We start from the raw sequence: 23,751 nt of genomic DNA, 5'->3' as shown, positions 1-23,751 counted from the left end.
CAGTTTGAGCTCTGAAATTTGGTGTAAGCCTTCTTAAGAGAAATTGAAGTAATCTCATACAGTTACAGCCTTTGGCTATTCCAATTTCAGCCTATGTAAAATTTTATTGTATATGTCATAGATGATATCAGCGATGCCTACTGTAAACAAACTTGAGATTAATACTGTTATATTAGTATTATAGTACGTAGATATTGAATCTATCATGTAACTACTAGTTAACTATATGCATACTATCTAAAACTCTTAAAGACGACTTTCCGTTTTCCACAGGGTATATTCCAGCTGGACAACTTGTTATCAGTTGGCACACACATTAGCTTGTTTTTCGTTTGGTGTTTGTTTTTGTTTGTCGTTTCTTTTGTTGTTTTCCGCATGCCAATCGAACATTGGGAGTCGATCTGCTAGCTGGCCAGCTGTAGAAATTGAAAAGCTATGTTCGATAGATTAACACATTGAAAGGGAGACAAGAGACAAGCGACAAACGACAAACGACAAACGATAAACGAGGCCTGGCTGCGGGGCCAAATTTGCTTGTCAAATGACTCGCAGCGGGTTGGCCCGGGTTAAATGACACGGCCGACGGTCAACCTGTCTCAGTATATATATACATATGTATAAATGTATATGTATATGTATATATGTATGCTGCTGCTAGAATGGTCAAATCAAATTCTAAGGTGGCAAAGGCATTAATCACCCCGATTAGCTTGTCAATGCGTCCAATCATCCGATCAAGCCATTTGTTATGCAACAAATATCGCGTATACGACGCGTTAACAGCTAAGCCAGCATAGGCAAAGCTGAGGCCAGTTCAAAGGTTATCTGCTGTGATATCTCAGATCTCTGCCCCCCGTTGTGTGCCACGCACACACACACACACACACACGCACACATTGTGCCACATTGTAAGTGAAATTGAAAATTGTATTCGCTCTACACCCTACTCCCAACACACACACACACCCACTCGCCCATCTTTATGGTGGCCATGCAAAAGATGCACGCGACGTTTTTATGGCACATGCAAAGCCATAAAATTTCAAAATTGTTCGAAAGCTATGCGAAATGACTATGCCGAACTATGTATAGAATATCTATTAGGAATGGCCAGGAAATTGCTGTGACCCGCCATACAATGTTGAGTCGCCCCGTGCCAAATGCTCAGCTCAAAGCGCCACCTGTCGACATGTGTGCGCAGCTGGCCACGCCATGCATACTGCATGCCTGCATAGTATATATAACATCTATTTATATATAGAAGAACTGCTCGACTTCTGCTCAGATAGTGCATGGGAAATGCTCTGACCTAAGCACAAGCAAACGCTTTAATCAAATGAGCTTGTCGATTCTGCGAAACAGTAGGCAGTATTATAATGACATGCACTTTCATATATATACATATATATTTAACTCATGAGCTATATTTACTCGAGAGATTCATTTCACTTACCCAGGCAATCGAAACGCCTTCTTTTCTATAGTCTATGGGCTGCTAGCTGAGCTGAGAGATTTGAGCTCAGCTAATTTGACCTCCTAATTTTACGCTAATCTTGATTAGTCATCGCTCTTAAGGCACTAGTTACTCTTTGCCACTCTTTACTGCATACTAATATTGATTAATCTTGATCAGTTAGCTTGACTACCTTTTACTCTGGATCGCTCTATAGTCTTGACTACTATCAACTCTTGATTACTTGCTACTCGTTACAATATCAATAGCCTAAAATAACTCTATATTTATCTAGTTACTAATTTCTAGTCACGTTCGTCATGTCAGTCTCACTCGGTATCTCTCACTATCGTTGCCTCCCATCTATGTTTCTCTATCTTCCTGTCTCTTTTTCGTCATCTCTCGACAATTCTTGTCATCTCTCGCTCTCGCTCTCACTCGCTCTCGCTATCTCTCTCTTTCTCTCGCCATACATTTCTTGGGCTTATAAGGTTGCAGTCAGTCGTTAGCTCTACCCTTAGATATTCCTGAGCTCTACTTGCTATCAGTACTTAATTAGCTTACTCGCTAGTTCTAACTAATCGCTACACTTTCCAATTTTTGCTTTACTCACTCTCAACTTCTAGGTATATTTCCAAGCCCAGTCGCCCCCATACTTTACCCACTTAGGCTATTTTTCTGTCAAACTTTCCTAAATTTACTTCTGTTTAACTTTCCTTCTGTAACTGTCTTTAAGCTACTTCATTCTCTTCTGTTTTTGACAAGCTTCTCTTGGGTTCTCACCACATTTCAAAAGCTGCTATAGCTCTACCAGCTACTAAGACTGCTCACTCGTTGCATTCACTCGGTGCTTGATGTGACGATGCTTCTCTTCTGATTAATTTCTTCTGCTAGCTCTTACGTCAGCCTAACTACTCTCTAGCTTCCTCAAGGCGTCACCGACATTTGCAATTAGAAGTCAACGAGTGGGAGCTACCCTCTACACTACCTTCTCACACGCGCCGTTCTTGCTCCTTCCTTTTTTTCACCTACTTCAAGCGCAAAGTGGTGTCGCAGCGATAAGAGCTACTTGTGCAGTTGTGGCTCTGCGGTGGTTTTCGATGGTGCAGATATCAGCCGCAGTTGCAGCAACAAATTGTAATCATTGAGCATTTCCATTCATAACCAGCGCTGCTCGATAGCTGCTGCGGTCCTATCGCTGCTGTTGCCAGCTGCTTTATATGTTTGAAGCCGCCATTCAGCAGCGGAAGAGTCAAAAGTTGCTAATGCAATTGCAACTGCCGCTGCAGCGCTACGAATCGCTGTGCTATGCAAACACCATTGGCTGTGGACAGACGGACAAACGGACGGACAGACAAACGGATAGCAATACGCAACTAAAAAGCTTCCGGCCTTGCACACACAGCTAGCTCTACTCTCTCTGTGTGTGTGTGTGTGTGTGTGTGTGTGTGTGTGTGTGTGTGTGTGTGTGTGTGTGTGTGTGTGTGTGTGTGTGTGTGTGTGTGTGTGTGTGTGTGTGTGTGTGTGTGTGTGTGTGTGTGTGTGTGTGTGTGTGTGTGTGTGTGTGTTACTTCAACTGGATCAATAACACGAAGGCGCCAGCAAAAATATATCGAGTCAGACGCCAGAGGAGCCGCCAAGGGCGCATGTCAAACAGTCGAACAGCCAAGCAGTCAGCCAGTCAGTCAGTCGCCCTGTATAAACTACAATTACAATTTAAGCGCCACGAAGCCCAACAGACAAACAACAACAGCAACAACAGCCACAACAATTGAAACAACAAGACAAGCTGCAACTAGTGACCCATTTCCCTTCATTCTTTTCTTTTCTTTTTTATTTTCTTTTTTTTTTTGGCAATCGCACTTTCTCAGCTCTCTCTCTATTTCTCTTCTTCTCTCTCTCTCTCTGAGTTGAACTTTGTTAGGGGTTAACTCGTTCCCAAGTAAAGCACTTATAATAGTCGAGTTCATTGCCCAAAAACAAATGAAACAGCTGAGCCGAAGGTGCCTAGGCAAATGCGCTGTATCATTCGGAAAATGAAGCAATTTACTATCGACTCTTTAAGCTTGCATTAAGCATTCAAATGAAGCTCGAATTAGTGACTTTATATGTGCTGGGACAGCTATATACTTATATGGGTATAAGGGTTATACATTATGTATAATGGAACATTGCTCTACTCGCTAACATTACTGACTTCATACACATTAACTGCAATCATAGCAGAGTTATAGGCATACTAACTTTGAATCTATGCTCTATTCGTTATATTTTCGTAGCAGTTGAGCCAGAGTTAGCCGTCAGCTAATCTTAAAGTGAACGAAATCTTACTTTACTTAAGTTAAGTGAAATATTCGTTAGATTGTGGTGGAGTTACTTGTTTCAATTAGTTACTCGTTAGTTATAAATAGAGCTCGCTTGATTCGATAGGCAATCTCGCTACTCTTGTGGCTTGTAGCTCGTACCGTTTACCTACTCGCAACTCTCAACTAGTCATGGCTTTCATCTATCGCTAGTCGTTACTCGTTACTACTCGTTGCTTTTTCCTTCTCGCTACTCTGTTCAGACTAGTCGTAGGTTTTACCTACTCGCTACTCTTTACTACTCCTTGCTTTCATCTACTCGTTACTCGTTACTACTCGTCACCACTCGTTGCTTTTACTTATTCGCTACTCTCAACTGCTCGTAGCTATTACCAACTCACTACTTTTTACTACTCGTTTCTCGTTGCTTTCATCTATTTCGTACCCTTAGTTATTCGCTGCTCTTAGATGGTCTCAATCATTGTTAGCTATTCGTTACTCTTTATGAATGGTTGCTTTCCGGCACTCGTTACTCTTAGCTACTCGGTACTTTAGGTGAGTGTTCACTCAGCTACTAATCGATCTTACTTACTTACCCAGCCGTTATTTCGTTACTTTCTAGCATTCATTACTCGTTGCTCTTAGTTGTTTGTTGCTCTAGGATTTCGCCTCTTTCGCCCTCCCATCACTGTCAAATACTCTTTACTTCTACATTCTCTCTGATTGATCCTTGCTTTCGGCTACTTCCATCTGCATGCGCTCCAAATGATCTTAAAATATGGTACAATATGTTGGCTCTGCTTGGAGCTTCTGGCCTTTCCATTTCTGCTGGAACTCACCCGCATTTTCAATGCTTTCAGCTGAAGCGTTAAACGAATCCTTGCCATACAGCTACGTATATATTTAATGAATCTAAACGCTGTTGATTAACGCCTCGAATCGTTCAATCTGTTCGTATCGAATGTTTAACAAGTCTCTGCTTTGCCTCCCCAAAAACCCTGGGCCGTCTCTGCTGGGCGCAAGTCGAGGGGGGGAGAGAGAGAGAGAGAGAAAGGGAGAGAGTAGGTGGAGACGAAGGCGGGAATGGGCATGGGCAGCGACTGAGGTCCTGCACGCAACACGAAAACTTTCTTCGACATTTTTTTGCCTCCCGCTTTTACGATACGAAATTACGATTGTATAATAAAGCGGCAGGCGGTTGCGTGGCAGGGCGAGACGGGTCGGCACGGGCCGGGCCGATGGGTTAGCAGGAGCAGCAGGAGCTGCCTAAGCGCTGGCTCTGACTGTGGCTCTGGCTCTGGCTGTATTGCTCCCCATCCCGGCCAAGTGGGCCGCCATTTTGTGTGCAGACTTGTGGCGCCAGTTTTATGTACTCGAAAAGCAACACGCGTTTCAACGAACGCCGAGCACTCTGTGTGGATGGCAAGGACTCGGGACTAGGGCGCACAGGCCAACGGGACGGATGTGCCAGCGGCGACGCCAGCGCTGGACTAGGACATAAAATCATTTATTGTGTGGAGCGTAGGTAGTTGGCAATGGACAGGCGTTGCTCTAAAGAGAGCGAGAGAGTGAGAGAGAGCGAGAGAGAGAGAGGACGCTAGATAGGGGGTGCTGGCAGGTCGGGAGACTGGGCCTGGGAGGGGGAGGTCGCCAGCCGGGCGTGCGCTACGCAATTAATTCAAACACTCGAAGGACGGCACAGGACATCCATTCCACATCCACACGCCTTTTTATTAAAGGTGAACCGAAAGGAAGAAACCAAAATGAAAATGAAAGAAAACTTTTCCTTTTCGTTTTTATTGCTTGACGATTTGCGAGGGTTGCTCAAACGTTAAAGGGATAGGGAGAGACAGAGGCAGAGGAAGAGGAAGAGGGAGTGGGAGTGGGAGTGGGTCCGAGACTGGGCCTGGTCTATTGCATATTTGCGTATGTGATTTGGCCCTCGGCATGTGGCTAATGGCGTCAACAAATGCGTGGGATGCCACTTAAAAGCCAAGCAACTCCTGCCGACCCACACCCGCTCTACCCGCTCTATCCGCTCTACCCGCTCTACCCAAGCTCACATATTTTTTTCACGAAACGTCCAAGCCGATCGGCTCGTTTGATATTCGCACACACATCCATATAGTATGTATGTGCGTATGTGTGTGTGTGTGTGTGCATTTAATACGTACGCGCTTCTGTGTGCTGTGCTTGTAGCAGCTGATAAGGCTTGAAGTGCCACGCGGCCAGAGGCGTAGTCCAAGACGGGGCACAGCATAGACTTAAGCAATTTCGAGAGGTTTTTAAAGTGAACACAATCTGTGAATGTCTTAAATATGACTTGACAGCTCTGTCAAGTCTTAGTTTTATTTTTGAATGAATATTTTAGAAATACCAAAGGCTTCCAATTTGATTAGTGAGCTAACTAGATTATCTATAGAGTTTTCTGATTTTCTATATGTATATTTCTTTAATGTATACTACATTTTCTATATAAATTGTTTATTCTAGTATAAACCTCAATCAGATAGTCTTGCTACACTATCTATATATGTAATTTGCTTCGATTCATTGCTTCAATCACAATCGACCCCCTTTTGGTCAAGTGAGCCACAGCCAGTTGTTGTTTCAGTTGTTGCTGTTGTTGCAGCAGTTCTGAAAATGCTCTGGAATGTTCTCAATTAAAATGAATCATATCCTCAACCTATAAGTGAACTTTAAATTAAATAAAGATTACATTTTGTGTGCACTGCAACAACAACAACAACAACAACGACAACAGCAACGACAACGCTGGCAACATTGAATGACAGGGCATGCAGTTCCCCATAAACAGAGCGAGAGAGAGGGATAGAGAATGGGGGACTCGCGCGGAGGGGGCGAGAGAGAAAGCAGCTGAGTCAATTAGACAGCAACAATAAGGCCATAAATTGGTGTTGCTAAAAGGATTTATGTAATATGAAGCTTCGTTTCAGGTTGGATAGATTAATTTAGTTTAATTAAAGGATGCCGATGTAAGTAGTACAGATGCTAAGGCAACCGAAGGATACTTGATATGTTATTCGAAGTAATTTCTAAAAGTGTAAGACAACTAATATATACAAGATTGGGATAAAGATAGAGAGGCCAAATCCTTGACTTGAGTTCACTTGTGGCTAATTTTGCAACTGAAAGATACACGCTGCACTTAGAGATACATTTGTATCTTTAAGAAACTACAGACAGCAAGATGCATGATATCGCTATTATAGTTTCTGAAATATATAGATAGATAAGTATTTGAGTTGCTCTGAGATAGTTAAGTATCAAATACTAGAGTAACTCAAAGATACATTTATATCTACTTTAAGGGAAAAATGTCAGCCCAAAGATACATACATAGTTAACTAAAACATAAATTGAACATGGCCCAAAGATACTTGACTCTTTTCATATGAACAATGATATACCAATTGCATTGTTCTGTGTTGCCAACAAAGATACTAAGATAAAAGATACTTGAGACTCTTTAATCTTCAAGCTGCACCCCACTTGAAGCTACTTTAGTATCCTAGAGATACTATAACATTTAAACGACGAATGAGCATCTACAGATAGATTGATTAGGCAGCTAAACGATAATGTCTATCATTTGGTATATGACTTTAAGAATACTTCATCATTTGATTGTTAAAATGTACCTTGATTATGTTAGAGATAGATGCCAAAGCTTTGTTTTATTTCAAAGATACAAATCGTAATGTTCTTAGAAAAACTGGCTTTAAGAGATAAATAGCTGAAATACACTCATTAAAAAGATAATATCTAAATTTCTAAACGATACCTGAGCAGCCTTAATATACTCGTAATATAGTACTTGAATATTTGCCAGATAGTTGTAGTTGAGTATGTAGATAGATCTTTTACTTAGAAAATACCTATAGCTTACATATGGATATGAATACGGAGGGGTTTCTAAAGGTGTCCCTATAGAATTTCTTGTCTCCATTACCTTACACGTATCGATTCGATTCAATTATGACAACTTTGCCCAGCTTCTTGAGCAACCTACTTCCAGAGTGTTGACTAAGAGATATGTAAATGACGTCTTATGACTAGATAAATGCTTACAAGGCTGACAGCTTGATGAGTCTGAGATTGCCTATAGCACATGAAGTCAGGGTCCACATCAATTGCGCTAGATAAACTCTGCAATTGCACTGAGTCAGCTCTGTGTGCAAACTAGTTCATGGTGGAATCGAATACTACGAAAGGCAAGGATCTTTATGCAATGTAAATCAACCTTAAATGATGATAAAATGATCATAATATATCAAGGATCTGCATCTGGTGCTAGCATCCTCTAAGACCAATGATTAAAGAACTTCAAGGATGACATTTTTTAGGAAATGCGCAATTTAGCAAATCAAATCTTGGTAGTAAAGGTGAATCGTCATATAATTTTGAAGTTTTGATTTGTTGAATTTTGAAGATTTTGCTCAACTAATAACATTTTTATTAGTAGTATTAAAGCTTGCTAAAAAAAAAAAAAAAAGATCATATAATAATGGCAGTGATCAAGACATAACATAAATGTCTTTGATAGATCACTCCGAAAGGAAAAAAACTGCGCATAATCTAGTTTTGTGATCAGCAAAAGCATTTGACTGCAAAACAGAATATAATATTAATAATGATCTAGTTTCGTGATCGGCACAAACATAATATTAATAATAACAAAAGCAGATCGTAGCACGCTGATACGCTGATCTAGCTGAGCATATTTATGGATCTGTGAGTCAGATCATGTCAGTGATTTATTTGTAGGATCAACTACGTTTTATCGATGCATGAGAGTTACTATGGACTGAGTCACAGCGATCAGTTGGCTCCACCCACCGCAAATGCTAGTTGGCCAATGGGATTGACAGCGATCGGTCAAGCGGAGCGATCGACGAGCTTCATGCGACTTGTGGCTGGCGCTCGGCTAACGATGTTGTGAAGTCATTTGTTGAAAATAGCCATAATTACTTAATTCAATTAACTAATAAATTCAAGATACTTGCTCGCGATCGCCAGCACTACTTGGGGGCAATAAATTAAAAGCGCCCCATGTGGAGATAACGGAAATCAATGTCGGCGCCGTTGGCAAATAAAAACTTGTAATTGCTAATAATAACAGTGCGATAAACTGGCCAAGTGCCCACCCAAACAGATCCCTCTAAAGCCCTATTGTAGCGACTCACCCGCTCTCCCCTTTACCGCCACAGCGCCCTCACTTTGCACTGTTCGGCTATCGGGCTCACAGCATTGGCTGTGGCACGGCTTATCGCCGGCCAATGGCAATTGGGCCTCTACATATTTGCGATTCACTCGTTGACAATCGCACCGCTCGAATGGGCCCTATTCAAGGGACGGGGGACTGCGTGCGAAAGTCCATGTTGATTAGATTGCATTCGCATTAAATCATGATCTTTTTTAATAATAGTTCCGTTTGTTTGGGCATTTTCCATGCCGCGTCATATCAGCGTTGGTCAAACGCGTCGTATGCGCGATAAACGATCGACTCGAAGTCTAGATCGATAAAGGCATGCAGAACTTCTGTTTATCTGCCGATTTTACAATCCATTTATGGGATAAGCCATCTTTATGGGAGCAGTATAAAATGGGCAGTATATTAATACTGGACAAGACGCCGAAATTATCATAAGTTCATTGGATTCTGAACAGTATTAGAGGGTCGGGATAGAGATAGAGATAGAGAGAGAGAGAGAGAGAGAGAGAGAGAGAGATAGAGACAGAGAGAGGCGTAAAAATGATAAGTAAGACTATAAATCATATATTTAGTAATAACTGAGAATCACAGAGAAGGACAGCATCGAAACAGAAAATTAACTCTGCATAAAGCTAATAACTTTGCATGTCAGTTACATTGCATATCATATAATATCATATTATATGTGTGTATATACACACACACACATTTACATCAACCAGTAATAAATGTTGAAATTTATGAGAATCGCATAGTAGGGTTTTATAGCAAAAGACAAGTTTGACTGCATTTGAGTTGTTTCTGTTAATATGTAGAAAAGAGATTATCCATGAATAAATATATATGTACACTCATGCATATTTGTAGTCATAAATACATATATACATTCATTCATACATTCAAACATTCATACATTTCCATATTCATACATATGTATGTATATTCACACATGCAAAACAAATTTGTTAAATTTGTATTCATGAGAATCGCAGAGTAGGACAATAATCCTAATAAAATTTGAATTTAGCACAAAAAGAATTTTAAATTCTAGAATATATGTGGAAATACAAGGAATATACGTAAATACATAGGTATATATATGTATATATATTTTATGATTTATACTAATATAAGTACTACTAAGCACTCATCTGTTTGTATAAGTCAAAGCGTATAAGAGTGTCTTATAATAAATGTATAAATATATATATTGTTTAATTTATACTAATATATTTAAGTACACCTAATTCTCATCCGTTTGTATAAGTCAAAGCGTATAAGAGTGTCTTATAATGCCCGCTAAGCCCACATTTAGAGTCTGCGCTTCAATTCATCAAGTCTTTACGTATATTGAAACAAAATCTAGAAACTTTCACGCCAACTAATGCACAAACACGTTTGCTTAGGTGAAATTTAAGTAGATACATAAAGCTACGTGTGTATAAACATATATATAGACAGAGACACATACATATGTATTCATGTATTTCGAGCTTCTGCAACGCCCACGCCTCGGAAGTTTGCCTTAAAGGCGATGCAAATGAGCTGCGACTTTTGTTTTTGTGAATTTTGTGCGCAAATTAAAGAAAAAAAAAAAAAAAAATTTTTGGCAGTGTACAAAATAAAAAATCAATTTTTTCAACAAATAAAAATCTAAGCTGATTATTATTGTTTTTGTTTTTTTTTTTTTTTTTTTTTTTCTTAATTTATTTTTATTTTTTGGGTTTTGGGCTTTGGGTCTTGTTTTTGCTGTGCACATAGAAATTGTTGAAAGGCAACAAAAACGAATGATAATTTATATGCAAATGCAAATGTTTTGTGATTAAACTGTTTTGCTTTTTTCATTAGCACCCCGCCACGCCCCGAGCGAATGGCCCCCTTGGAGCCGTCAGCCGCTGCCCTCCAGCCTCGCTGCTTTCGTGTGCTGTGGCCTGGTCTTGGCTAAAAGCCGTTCAACAGTTGGCAGCTCTGTTTTTGATTAAGCTCATTTGCATGTGAATGGTCCCTGGCCGGCGACAGACCCCTGCATCCTCGGCCCCCGTCGCTGGCCCTACCCCTGCGCAGTGAGCACAGTGCCTGGTCGAGGGGCAGCCGAAAACTGACGCAGGTTTCATGTTACTCCAAGCCTTCGAAGCGTGGGCCAGGAGCGAAGGGAGGGGGCGCTTGCCCACTGGAGGTTATGTGAAGGTGCGACAGGGGCTTTTGTGAGGGGCGAAGGGGGTGCGGTTCGCGTTTAGAGGCGAACAGCTTTGAATTTCTAACAAGCCAAGTTATTTGCGCATGAGTCAACGCCGCGTCGTCAATAATATCCATGACAGCCGGTTAGTTGGACAAATATTTATAGAAGCACTCGCTAGCTGCCTCTATCAGTCTGTCCGACTGACTGTCTGACTGTCTCTCGTTGGTGTATGTGTGTGTGCACACTTGTTTGATCTTTCAGTTAGTGCGACAGCCAATTGCCATTTCAATTACAACAGCCAAATGAAAAAACAAGAATAGATATATAAATAAATAGCTATTCCCGCCATCTATGCAACTATTGTCGACTCTATCGATGGGGCCACACGGGGCTCTATCCATGCATGCGCCCTCCCCAAGCACCTCTCCACTGCCTTGGCCCGCGCCCATTTAGCTGGCAGCTATTAATAGCCGCTGAATCTCCAGCCAATCAGTCTGGCAGCGTCGCGCGCTTGGCCCGAGCCACTCTGCGACTGCGACTGCGACTGCGACAGCGACTGCGACTGCCTCTCTTTTGCCCAATGGCCGATGCTAATGGCAATGTTAATGCTAATGCTCTCGCATGCTCGCCGCATTAGTCACCTTATGCTAAGTGTGCTCTCGCTGAGGTTACACCAGCTGCAGCTGACTCAATTAGCTAGATGTGAACTGCAATGGGTCTATTGATAGATCTATTGATAAATATACCGATAGATCTTACGATTCTTATTTTCATAGTACTCTTTATGGAGATCTCTGACCTGTTGTCAGATATTTTAATAGTGTTATTGTTGGATAGTTTCATTATTTGGTTGACAAATCTCGGTTGTGCATCGATATAAGTAAAAGATGTATCTCTTGATGTCATTCTTATTAGAATTCTCAACTGATCTCTTGATAGATCCATCCATAGATTTTTTTTTTATAGACTACTTGATAAATCTTTTGGCGCAAGTCTACACAGATCCATCGACTGAGTTCTATTACTCTCGATCTTTCGATAAATCTCTTCAAAAATTTCTCTATGAATCTCTTCACAGTTCTCTCAATAGATCTCTTTATAGATCTCTCAATAGATATCTTCTTATGTATTTCTATATAGATCTCTCATTTGAGCTCTTCACAGATCTCTCGACAGTTCTCTCGATAGATATCTGCTACGATCCCGTGGAAATAAATGTATGTGAGTGTCGTTTCAGCTACCATATTTATTCTTTATTCTGATTACTAATTGACTGACTGACTGATTGACTGATTAAGCTTTACCTTGATCAGTTGGAAGACTTTAAGCACATTGTTACTTAACTTTGCCATACAAACATCTATATCTCTATGCAGCCTTCCCGTTCCGCTTCGCCTTCATCCATCCCCCTCTCTCTCACTGAAATGTATTTGCTCTCTAATAATATGTAGCCTAGTGATTAGCGGATTGCTCTACAAAACAAACAACGTAAGCTATTGATACGTCTTTCACACATGAGTTTCGTCAAGCGCTCTCACTTTTGTTAGATGCCACGCCTCCCCCTTGACCACCGCCCACCTCCAACCTCTTGCTGGAAGCACATGATTGTTAATAACCTTTACGCATTAGCCCACCCCACGCATTCCAGATTTTTTTATGGCCACTAATGAAGTTACTTAGAGCTCAGAAAAAAAAAATAGATATATGTATGTATATATAAATATAATGAAAAAAAATTGCTTTTTGCTGTGAATTTCGTGAAACGCAAAATGCCAAAAAGCTAAAAATGCGAATCGCCATAGAAAACATTTTGCAATTTATTCGCGATTCTCTCGCGCTTTTTCGCTCCGTCTCGCTTTCGCCTATAGAATATGCCATATCTGCTGGTCTCTTCTCTCTAAACTTTTTTTTTTTTTTGGCACATTTGCGGCTCCAGCGAGTCGCGAATTGTGCAGGAATTAGTCAGGAAATTAATTAATCAAAACTATAGCGAGAGCAACAACAGCAACAACAACAGCAACAATGAGTGCCAGCATCACGAGCAGTGCTCTAAATAAGGCATGCTCGATACACAGATACCCTGCACATTGTCCAGACATATAATGAACTGCATAGAAGCAGTCACATAAGTCAGTATAGGGTATGCCATAAGCTATATACCCATTCAATCTACATATGTGAATCGAGAGATTTATATAAATACAAATCTAGATCTTAAGCCACCTGTTCTGTTACATACATAGGCACACGTCGTGCACACCCCATGGCAGATATTTGATTTACAGGGTACAACGAGAACAACAGACAGAGCACAAAACAAATGACGATGCTCTACAATTTGTTGCCTGTCATTTGTTTAGTTTTGTCTCTGAGAGCCCCTAGCCTCCAGAGACGGCCCCTCCGTGGACAGCCGCCTCCCGCCCTAGCCCGAGAGTTTGCCCTGACCCAGGCAGCTTTTTATTATTGTTTAATTTGTTGCGCTCGTTGCGATGTTGTTGCTGTTGGCTTTGCTTTTGTTGTTGTCTGTTCGTGTAGCTCGGACTCCAGTTATGGTCATTGTAGCGCATTTGTCTGCCAGCCATAACCAAGCAGCCAGCCACCCACCCACCCACCCGGCACGCCCACAATTACCAGTGCTCCTCAGCCCACTTGAACCCCCTTTTGACTTGACTGGTCAGCCTTGAGCGGCGCTTAAAATGTTTTGATTATTGTTTCATTATATTTTTATTTCATTCTCATACCCTACACGCATTTTTAAACGGGTATGCCGGGCATAATGGGGTAAAAATGAAATAGATCGATTACAAACATTATCAAACTTTAGCTCTCTGAGTATATTTTGTACGTTTTTGAAGCTAAAGGTACCAAATTTTAAGCTCAATTGCACTGCAGTAGCAGATATGATGAATATTTGAGAAAAGACTGATATTTTTGAGCATGTACACATGTGCAACGGATAATTTGGAATCAATGTAGAAAATTTCATTGAAATCCGTTAGGAAATACCGAAGGTATAATAGAAACTGTTTGGTCAATTCGCTGCAAAGCTGCCAAAGCTGTGACGCCTTTACATTATCCCATCGCTAAGCGCGTACTCACATTTACTCTCACCTACACAGATGCATTCAAATGGGAACACTTTGTTTTTGGAATTCTATAAATAGAATTGAGTTTACATTTCAGCTGCTGTTGTAGCTTAACACTTAACAGTGGCTAAACAGTGGCGGAATGGCAGAGATGTTGATCGCGGTGCTTGAGTGCTCGGGTTCAGATGCAGGCGGGGACGGATTTATTTTTTTTTTCTGCAATTTTGTAATATTTTTATTTTGTTATTTATTTTTATTGTTTATTTATTTTTAATATTAAATTTAGAATTAATTTCATAATAATACGAAATATTAATATATGTATATATTTAATTGTTTAGGGCATATGCTAGTCCTGCATGCTCGACCAGAACATTTGCATTGGTTTCTTAATTCCATTTACCAATTTCTGTCCCGCGATAATTACAGTGAGCTAGCCGAAATGCCAAAATAAATTCAATAGCGAAAAAATTCAGAATTTGGGTTTACAAAAACTTGGCTTGTAATACCCTAGAAATATGGCATTTGTGTGACAGAGTTGTCGAGAGCGGTGCTGATGGATGGACAGGTTCAATGGGCGCAGCGTTGCCACCCGATGCGAACTGACAGCTGACAGATGTCAGATGCCATATGGCGGCATTTCCTTCAAATTGCTCGATAATCGAGCCCATTTAAATGCATTAAATGACTCCTTGACGGGCAGATCGAAGCCCCCCACACCTCACACCCAGTACCATACACCACACACATCCCTCCCCTGCCACACGTCTCAAGTGTCCTTAGCCAATGCACTTGCCAGCTCTGTGTGTGTGTGTGTGTGTGTGTGTGCATTGGAGCGTCAAGTGCCAAGGCAAACGTACAAAGACAACAGCTTACCACGTGGGTGTGTGTGTGTGGGGCTGGTGGGAGGTGCGGCGAAAGCATTTCACTTTTGAAGGAAGCTTGCGTGTGTGTGTGTGTGTGTGCTTCTGCATCGGACATATGGCAACAGCAGGCAGCAAAGATTTCTTGCACAAACACAAATTGCAAATTTGTAAGAGAACCGAAAAAGAAAAAATCGAAACAAATAACATGAATATTAAAGACGAATTCAAAATATCCTAACCATCTCCATGCAACATTGTCACAATTTATTTAAAACGGATTTCTGTTTGTCTTCTTTTTGCAATTAATTTTTTTATTATAATATAATTTATAATTTTATCTTGTACTATTTTTATTTATTTCTTTTTAAATGCATAAATATTATATTATTATTTAAGTTAATAAAATAAAAAATTAAATAATAAAATATTATACATATAAATGAAAAGAAGAGAATAAATACATTTTATGAAAAAATATATAAAATTTTAAATAAAAATTAAAAATATTAAAAAATGTAAGTAGAAAATATAATAAATATTATGAAAAAAGTTACATAATAATATTAAATAAAAATTAAAATTAAAAAATAAATAAATAAAATAAGTAAAATGAAATGACTCAAATTTCTTAAGAGTTAAAAAATATTGCAAATTTGTCGACAATTTCATTGAACGTTGCTCAAAGCAAAATTTTGAATCAACCAGGGAATTATAATTGTTGATGATGTTTAGATAACAAAATTACATTTTATAATTTATAGGAGGCAAAACATTAATTGCGTGCAAAGAAATTCTACGAATTAACGAGTATGGAAATCAAATGAATTAACGAATGACTCGACGGCACTGAAAATAAAATGTAAAAAATAAATAGGTAAATTAAATATAGATAATAATAAGAGTGAAAATCGTATGAAATTATTGATTTGCTTGCTTGGCCTCAAAGAGCAAAGACCCAAGCGAGGAGCCTGAGCATGAAAATGTGAGCGTAGTAGCAAGCATATGTGAAATAGGTTGGGTGTTACCGACTGCAGCATACCCATTCAAGTGTCAGCCAGATCCCTTTACCGAGTTGCCACGCCTACATGCATACATATACCCGCCATATCTTTAAGGCCTTCGGGCTGTCGAGCCAAATTTTAAATTTCGAATTTCAAGTCTCCCCCAGTGGCATCGGGATAGGCTTGACACTTGATAATTCTAGGGTATACACGAGTATATGTTCTCAATTGCTAGTGTCTAGCCTCAATAGCTGCGAAATGAGACATATAGACGGAAGGACAGACGGACGGAGAGCAATATGGACATTGCACAAAACCAATATACTCCTTTCCCAAACATGAATGAGCATAGATATATGGTGTGCGCGTGTGTGTGTGTGTGTGTGTAGCCAATTTATCGTTGCATTTGCCAACTGGCGGTGAAATTTGTAGCTCGCTTTGATCTTGACGCATTTTTTGACACTTTGCGGGGCATTTTGTCGATTTTGCTCGGTTTTTGGTTTTTTGGTTTTTGGTTTTTGCTTTTGATTTTTTTTTTTTTTCGATTTTCGATGAATTTTTGGCTTTTATTTTTATGAGCGGTTTCTTGTACTATTTGGCGTGAATAAGCGGCATGTGCCGCGCATTTTTCATTTCATTTTTGCTCTTCTCTAAAATGTTTTCATTTCTTTTTAAGAAAAAAGCGATTTTTCTCACATTTCGGCGCATTAGTCAGCCTGCAGCAGCAGCAACAGCAGCAGCAGCCGCACCAGTCGTTGCAAGTGTCGAGCGTTGATGGCTCAAATCGCATTTTATTTTTAGGCAATTCGAATAGCGCAATTGTGTTCAACACATGTTCGAGATTTTTCCAACTCTCGACGCCCCGCTGCGAATTGAACTGGGAGCTGTGTTATTCCGAACGAATTAGTGACATGATTTTGCCTAAACAATTAACATTTATGTCAGTCGAACGGGCATGCGTGCGCAGATATGCCCGATTGACCCATAAACAAGCTGAAGTTATAATCTGTTTGGAAACTGAACTAAGGCTAAGGCTGAACTAAGATAGTGTAATACAAACCTTATATGTAGTTTGAATCACTCTTTCCTCTCCCTATACACACACGCATTCTAAATTTATGAATTGGTTGGAAACCTGACTACTAAGGAGCACATAATTATAAGACAGTCTTATAAGATAAACTTATGCATATGTACTCTTAAGAGTCTTCTGCCGTCTGTCTGCTGATTGACTGCTCTGTTTATTTCTATTCCCCCTCCCAACATACTATGTAGACTTATAAGAGCGTTTTTGCTGACTGACCCAATGTTTGCATGGTGTTTCTGCTCTAACAAAAGCTGAAGCTAAGGGCTGCGTTTGGTGGTTTGAAACTTGACTAAGCAGCGCATAAATATAACAATTATTTTTTATTAACATAGCACATATAATATGCACAAGTATAAGTGGCTGTCATGAGACAGCGTATGCAAAGCTCTCATATAAAATTACACATATATTAATTAAATGCTAAAATTTACTGATAAATGGTCTCTCTCCCCAATCCACAGTGGTTGAAAGCTTGACTAAGCTGCGCATTCTGTGGGTGTATAAGCTGATGTTATATTAACATCAAATGCAAATGCAAATGTGTGGCTCCCCAGCAAGCATTTGGAAGACTGTTTTAACAGAAATCGTCTTGATGAGTCTTCTTTGAGTCCCCTTGACGATTAAAAAACGACTAATCTCCCGGGCGATCGAAAGAAGACTCATAAATGACCCATCCATATGCTCAAAGTATGATTACTTTAAAATACAAAAACGAAATGAAAAGCAATCGCCAAATGAGCATGCAGGTGATTAAAATATGATCATTGCTTGGTTTTGCTTTGTTCCTATGCAATCATATTCTGCTCGCTTGGCTGATCGAAAATCGATTCTTATCTAAGCTTATATCTAAGTTAAACGGTACTTTTTCTTAAGCACAAGCCGAAATGTGCAAATTTTGTCATTCGAGCGTGAAAGTGCAAGTGAAGTGCAAGTGCGAAGTGTATACAAATAAATTATATCAATTATATCAAATACAAATAAAAAGGTGATTATGTCAGTCAAACAATTACGTCGAGTGGCCAAAAGAGAAGCTTATAAACTATTATTTTGTTAGAGCTGCGATCAAAAAAGTTTTTTCGGACAAGGTAGCTTCCGAATACAGCTGGAAGGGGACCAAAATTAAACCATCAGCAGAAAGGTGTTACATTATAGCCGTAATAAAAAGTATGCATTATTTTGGAAAATATTTATAATATTTTTTATTAATTAATATTTTCCCATTTAGATATTGCTAATGAAAAATTTACATGCACGGATAAGGATTTAAATACGGTGCTACAAAAGCATTTTGTCCATGCCAATGACAAACTGGCAAAGCGTAGGCGCTTAGAATAATATAAAACATACTTTCTATTTCTGTTACTATTTTTGTTATTTTTTGTTTTGAATTTCTATATTTTGTTTTGTATCAATTAACTTTTTTTTTGCTGTTATTTTTTAAGAAAATATATATATATTAAATTAAATTTATATCAAGAAAAAAATTCTTTTCATTGCAAATTATTGAAAATTTCAATCGAATATGAGTCAAAAAATGATTAAATTATGACTCGTGGAAGACTCTTTTTTGATTAAAAGATGATTCGTGGAAGACACTTTTATGATTAAAAGATGACTCGTGGAAGACTATTTTATGATTAAAAATAAGAGTCATAAGCGACTCATCAAGAAGAGTCGCGGGTAGGGTACCATTTTCTCCCGACAGAACAGTCTTTTATGATCAGAAAATAAGCGCACATATGACTGTTTTCAATCATCGCGCGAGTCTTTTAAGACTAACTTATGCTCTGTTAAACGCAAAAATGCTTGCTGGGTCTTCTATTAGTGCTGGGAAAAGATCGATCTTTACGTAGATCGATATTTCGATATTATGTATGGGTCTCAGATCGATGTATCGATATTTTCATAAACATATTTTAGCTCCCAAAATTAAAAAAAAAGTTTTCATATAAAAAACAAAAGATGAATTTCTTATTAAAATTAAAAAACGTTTCATATAAACTAAACTAAACTATGTAACAAAGATTATATTATTTAATAAGATCATTTACTTCGTCCAATCATTTTTGTTTATGAAGAGCAGCATATCTACTTGCTGCGGCTTGAGACAAGCCTCTCCATTTTCCTTATCCGCGTCGCAATCTACAAACAAATGCGTGTTTGTTACATTATTTTAAAACGCAAAAGCTGCAGACCACGTGTGTGGCTGACATAAGCAGTAAAATAATATTTACCTTCGCCATTGTCCTTGCTGTTTAAAAACTTATCCATTTCTCTACAACACTACCAACACCAAAATCCTAAATGAAAAGTGGGTTACGTTAGTATTTGAATTATATTGTTAAAATAATTTGCAAATTACCTGACAGTCTTATCCCACGCTTTTAATTCAAGTGATGGGGAATTAATGGTATAGTGATGGCGATATATCAAGTATCGAAGTTTTCTACATCGATATTTTCGATGGATATGAAACATCGATATATCGTTTGCTAGATCGATCTTTTTCCCAGCACTGTCTTCTATGTATAAAATTCTGTAAATAACAGTATGAGCTGATTCTGCACACAAGCTGCACTCTGCAATGGCTTGAAACTTGACTAAAGCACGCATAATGTGGCTGTTATATTAAGACACTGACCTAACTCTACTACACATGTGCCGAAGATCTTATATAAGAGTTTGTGCATATCATACATACATATGTATACAACAGCTTATATAAGAGTTTGTACAGAGCTCTTTTATTTGGTGATCAACCCAAACGCATTTCCAAGGCTGTAAATCAAAAGTATAAGACTTCAGCTAACATATGATGGATCTGACCTAACTCTACTACACATGTGCCGAAGATCTCATATAAGAATTTGTGCATATCATACATACATATGTATATAACAGCTTATATAAGAGTTTGTACAGAGCTTTTTTATTTGGTTATCAAACCAAACGCATTTCCAAGGCTGTAAATCAAAAGTATAAGACTTCAGTTAACATATGCTGGATCTATTCTATAAAAATATCTAAATTTATATACATCATATCATATATCATATATGTATGTACGCAGTGAGTGTTTGTGAAATGTTTTCATTTCGATTTCAAACCAATTATGAAATATTTCAAGTTCGTTGTCGCGTATTGTTTTTCACTTGCTTTGCCCTTGCCCTCCAAAGTGGCGTATAAATTATGGCACGCAACCAGATCGGTTCAATTTATAATGCCGCACAGATTAGCGACACACGGCCGCAGACAGACAGACACCCTGCCTCGCCCAGCTCCCTCGCCGCACTGTCTTTCTCTCTCTCTCTCGAATTGGCAGCTGGCCAAAGGGGTCCAGGCCCACGCACTTGACTCTTGGCGCACGCACGCATCTGTGTCACAGGAGAGAGCGAGAGAGCCTTCCCTGCCCCGCCTCTCCCTCGCTCTTTATAAATATATGTTTGTATAGTGCGTCAGCAGCACGGAAGTATCCCACGTCCCATCGTTTTTATACCCTGAACCCATTGAAAATGGGAAATCAGGGTATAATGGTTTTGTTAAAAGTATGTAACAGGCAGAAGGAGGCGTGGCACACCCCACAAAGTATATATATTCTTGATCAGGGCGACGAGCTGAGTCGATTTGGCCCTGTCCGTCTGTCTGTCCGTCCGTCCGTCCGTCCGTCCGTCCGTCCGTCCGTCCGTCCGTCCGTCCGTCCGTCCGTCCGTCCGTCCGTCCGTATGTATGAACGCGTCGATCTCAGAAGATATAATAGCTAGAGACTTGAAATTTTTTTTCCTAGGTTCGTGTATATCACGCGCATATCAAGTTTTTCTTTATATATCGATAACTACTCCCGATATTTTATTATCGATTAAAAACCTTATCGAAAGCTAGTTATTTAATTATATCTCCTACACCTTTAGAGCTAGAGCTTCCAAATTTTATATGTAGACTTATATGTATTTAATATAATTTCGATTTTTGATGTAATTTACCTCCCACCCCTATATTCACCCCCTCACCCTCACCTTTGTAAATGGCGTATTTTAAGTACTAGAGACGTGTGCTTTAGAATGTGCACACATTTTTACCATATGATTACGCTCTGAAACTTTCATTAAGATTGTACGTCTAGAAATTAAATTATTCAACAAATAAATTCTTATAATGTTGCCCACACTGCAGCGCAGCCCAAGCGCAGTCGCTGCTTACTGCGCAGTTAGCAGAGCGCGTTCTACTACGTGCGTGTGTATGTATGAGTGCCGAAAATAAGTGCAGACTGATTAGAATATCAGATTAGAGGGTTCAGGGTATCTCCTAGTCGAGCAGTCTCGACTAGAGTCTTCTTACTTGTTTGATTTATGCCTCGTTTTGCCAAAGTCAACAAATGGAAATGACATTCGCTTTTTTTATTTAATTTTTTAATTTTTAATTCTTAATTTGTTTTTACTTACTTATCGCCGCAGTCTTTTCGCATTCAAGGCTGCTTTCGCCCATCGCAACTCTCGTCTGGCAAACGTATGAAAATAAATACATGAAAATGCATGTATATTTCAAAAACATTATAATAATAAAGATTTAACAATATGAATAGGAATGAATTTTCATTAAAAAAAAAAAAAAAAAAAAAAAAAAAAAAAAAAAACATAAGAGGAAAAATGTATGTGCATACATATTTAAAAAAAAAAAAGATAAATAAATAAAAAAATATATATATATATATATATATATTTAGCGTCTTACTTACTAATTTCCAACAATTTCGAAATTATTATATAATCATTAAAGATAAAAGTTTCATTTTACATAAAAAATAAATAAATAAATAATAATAATAAATAGTATGAAATACAAATTTATAAAAATATATTTGAATTAATTAATATATTATTATATATTTTAAACTATTAATAACATTAATAAAACAAATAAAATTAAAAAAAAAATCGAAAAAGATTTTAAAATTGTTTCTCAGACTTTTGGCACCGGAAGTCTAGAAATGAAATTCAACGACATTTACCGGCTTCCTGCGGAGAAGAAACTCTTAATATCCCCCTTACAATGTATATTTGTATACACTGGCACGCTCATTTTGCAATTGATGAACAAACGGCGCGTGGCGATGGGGTTAAGCAAAGTAGTGTGGGGTGGTGGAGAGTGTGAATTGGCGAAGGAAGAGGAGAGGAATATGATAGAAGTGTAAACACAACTCTTCGCTAAACATACACCTTAACAGTCTATACTCTCTCATAGCCCCAAACATCTCACAACAAAACTCGGGTGGGATTTGAACTCGAAGCTATACAGCCGCGCTAACATGTCTGTATAAATATGACATTGGCACTATACACGCAGTCTAACGTTCAGCACCAAAGTCAGCTTCAGGTTTGAGGCAACAACTGCAGTAGCTCATTCAACAAATGCTGTTTGAGGTTGTGGTTCGAACCCCAGCGTACACAAGTCAAATGGTTCATTATCAAATATTTTAATTTATGTAGTATTTTGTTTCATTATTTTTTTTTTTAATTTTTTACAGCAAATCAGTCCATTTTTATTATCAAAATAATTACAGATAAGTTAAATTGACTAGTTTGTTTATTAATGAGGCACAACTGGCGACAGCTGTGCGTCACTTTGTATGTTTGCCCTTAGAGCGCCATCTATGTCTTATAAATGCCAAATGTGCCCAGTGCTGCCAGCTTTTCTAAAGCAAGCTAACACATAGATGGCGCTGTAAAACTGTTATACCCGCGCCAAACACCAAATTCAAATGCAAAATTCAAATTTATGTTTGAAAAATAATAATAATAGAGTATAGGAAATGTCAAAACAATAATACAAATATCATGCGACGTATTTGTCCGCCACATGCTTGTAAGCGCTCAGCATATTTTAGCCATTTTTACTGTGCATTTACTGGGTGTTTGTTCTGTTCTCCATGAAATAAAACTAATTTTTATGTGTTTAATTAAATTTCATTTATTTTCTTCAAACTTTCATATATATATTTATCATTTATATTTGATGTGTTTGCTTGTTGTTACTGTTTTTAATTGATAAAAAAGATAAGAATGCAACATTCGGCTAATTTGGTTTTCCGATTTCCGTTTCTCTGTTGCCTGATTCAGTCTCTGAATCAAATGATATATGGTATTAATTTAATGGATGTGTTTTTCTCAATTTCTTTCACACTCACGGAATAGCTGAAAGAACTGTTTTGAAATATTTCAAGAGATGAGCGAAGAATTTGTGAAGTCTAAATTTTAACTATTTAACATTATTGTAGAATCCATAAGCCGACGATTTTCGAAGATGAATCAGATTGATCGATAAGTTTAAAAATCGCTAAAGATTAATATTCGTGAGGACACAAAATACAATTTTATGAATATATTTAACTAGGCTTAGAGATCGACAATAATACAAAATGCAAATAGAGGAAAAGAAAAACTAGTTTAGATATCGATAACTATCGATCGATAAATATGAATTAAGGAAGATGCAGATAGTGGTGTATACATTAATAATTATCGACACCATTTGAAGTAGGCAGAA

The 23,751-nt window shown here is 38.5% G+C and overlaps 2 long non-coding RNA genes across 3 annotated transcripts; one reads left to right on the top strand and one right to left on the bottom strand.

Moving 5' to 3' along the window:
- The first annotated feature begins 17,937 nt into the window (after window positions 1–17,937).
- Window positions 17,938–18,615, top strand: LOC116804557. 2 transcript variants are annotated; one of them, XR_004364549.2, is made up of 3 exons: window positions 17,938–18,196; window positions 18,266–18,375; window positions 18,437–18,615. It is a non-coding gene; the product is annotated as an uncharacterized LOC116804557 (long non-coding RNA). The 2 variants fall into 2 exon arrangements; XR_006357854.1 differs by having other exon boundaries at window positions 17,938–18,204.
- Window positions 18,616–19,227: 612 nt separating this feature from the next.
- LOC116804556 lies at window positions 19,228–19,676 on the bottom strand. Its single transcript, XR_004364547.2, has 3 exons — window positions 19,574–19,676; window positions 19,446–19,511; window positions 19,228–19,353 (listed from the first exon to the last, which is right to left on the bottom strand). It is a non-coding gene; the product is annotated as an uncharacterized LOC116804556 (long non-coding RNA).
- Window positions 19,677–23,751: the final 4,075 nt, after the last annotated feature.

The sequence above is a fragment of the Drosophila mojavensis genome, unplaced genomic scaffold (assembly GCF_018153725.1).
Source record: "Drosophila mojavensis isolate 15081-1352.22 unplaced genomic scaffold, ASM1815372v1 contig_136, whole genome shotgun sequence".
NCBI lineage: Eukaryota > Metazoa > Arthropoda > Insecta > Diptera > Drosophilidae > Drosophila > Drosophila mojavensis.
This window is presented reverse-complemented; position numbering and strand designations above follow the sequence as displayed.